Source organism: Amphimedon queenslandica, unplaced genomic scaffold (genome assembly GCF_000090795.2).
Source record: "Amphimedon queenslandica unplaced genomic scaffold, v1.1 AMPQUscaffold_4590_Cont23432, whole genome shotgun sequence".
NCBI classification, from domain to species: domain Eukaryota; kingdom Metazoa; phylum Porifera; class Demospongiae; order Haplosclerida; family Niphatidae; genus Amphimedon; species Amphimedon queenslandica.
The window spans coordinates 1-1,549 of record NW_003555099.1 but is presented as its reverse complement, the minus strand read 5'-3'; the positions used below and the strand labels follow the sequence as shown (position 1 = coordinate 1,549).

The 1,549-nt window shown below is 32.1% G+C and overlaps 2 long non-coding RNA genes across 2 annotated transcripts; one reads left to right on the top strand and one right to left on the bottom strand.

Annotated features, from left to right (window-relative positions):
• The first annotated feature begins 9 nt into the window (after positions 1 to 9).
• Positions 10 to 502, top strand: LOC109592608 (uncharacterized). Its single transcript, XR_002190442.1, has 2 exons — positions 10 to 160; positions 206 to 502. It is a non-coding gene; the product is annotated as an uncharacterized LOC109592608 (long non-coding RNA).
• Positions 503 to 663: 161 nt separating this feature from the next.
• LOC109592607 (uncharacterized) lies at positions 664 to 1,541 on the bottom strand. The gene is made up of 3 exons (XR_002190441.1): positions 1,056 to 1,541; positions 783 to 835; positions 664 to 730 (listed from the first exon to the last, which is right to left on the bottom strand). It is a non-coding gene; the product is annotated as an uncharacterized LOC109592607 (long non-coding RNA).
• Positions 1,542 to 1,549: the final 8 nt, after the last annotated feature.

Genomic DNA, 1,549 nt, shown 5'->3' with positions numbered 1-1,549 from the left:
CCGATTCCCTCCATGTGACTGGCAGCCATCTTCATAAAATCATGATACACCAGTGTAAACAGCACTGTTACACTCAGAGTAAAGATTCATTAATGTAGCATTACATCCAGCATCTTCTTTGTATAACAGCAATATATCAGACCAGAGATATCAGACTGAGGTAAAATCAAACAAGTGAATCAGAATGATATTCAATTACAATTAGCCACGCCTGGAGGTACAATGGAGGGCTGAAAAGGTCTAAATGAGTGATTTGTTCATTTGTGTCACTTAAGCGACTGAGTGCCAAAAAAGCGAAATGGAAATCATGCATGGTAAGTGTTGATAAGATTGTAATACATGTAACCAGTATTACATGTAACCTATGTGTGTGCTTTTGAGAAATAAGTAACTTTATCAAACTATTCCTTTCCTTCCTTATTGAGGTGGCTAGGTCCATTATGTAACTGCTTTTTTGTCTCCATTTCTTACATCCCAAGCCGATTAACTCTTTTTGTGTTTGTACTGTATATGTATATGTGGTTCCTAGTAGTAATTGTAGTTTCATTCTTATCTGCAGTACAGTGTATTAATAATAATAGTGCTATTGATATAATTAATAGTATTAATGATGATCTATTTTACAATGATAATTATTGTACATGTAGAATATTGTTTCTTGATCATTATACACGGTTTATCAAACAATTTGTACATACGATGGCTTTCGATCCCTTTTCTTTTGGATGTACTATGAAAATATTCATCATAAAATAAGACAAAATACATGTTCAACAATTTACTTTAATTATCAGCCATATGTAGCTCGCTACACATAATAATACACGTATGACATCTAGAAAATGAAATAGTATTGTTTTAGCATTAGTTTTGGAAAAGTTGTTATCCACTGAAACTGTGACTGTACACAGTTTACTGAAACTAAGCAAATATTCTTAATTTACCATACATTTATTATTTTAGTAAGCTACATGTAGGTCAAAATTTTTTAGGTTTAGTTAATTTTTACTAAGAACAAGCACTGAAACAGGAAAAGCATTAAGAAAAGTTCTTACTTATTGTTTTGCTGATATCCATATCAACTTTCCTCAGTTTTGTACTTCTTGCCTTTGCTATCAGTTCCTTTTATAATTTTTGGCCGTGCAAGCAAAGGCCTGTTACTAACCAACATACAACACTTCATTTTAACAGCTCTAAGCTTGCCTAGGCTGTCAAGTTCTTGCATAATATCTTAGTGTGCATGTACTTAACTCTACATGGCAATGATGGCATTTTGAGGATGCTTTAGCCTATTCAGACCCATTTTACAAATTCACTACTAATTTACCTTTGACTACAATTATTATAATTTGCCACATAAATTTAGAGTTGCTTTTCTGATAACGTACATGTTTGTGAATGTATGCTTGTTAGTACGATGTAGTAGCTTATAGTACTATATTAGTATTTGATAATGATATTGGTTTAGTGTTGAAATGTAGTTCTAACTCAAGTTATGCTATATAAGTTGTCTAATATCATCGGTGAAGTAGTGATATGACTCTTAATC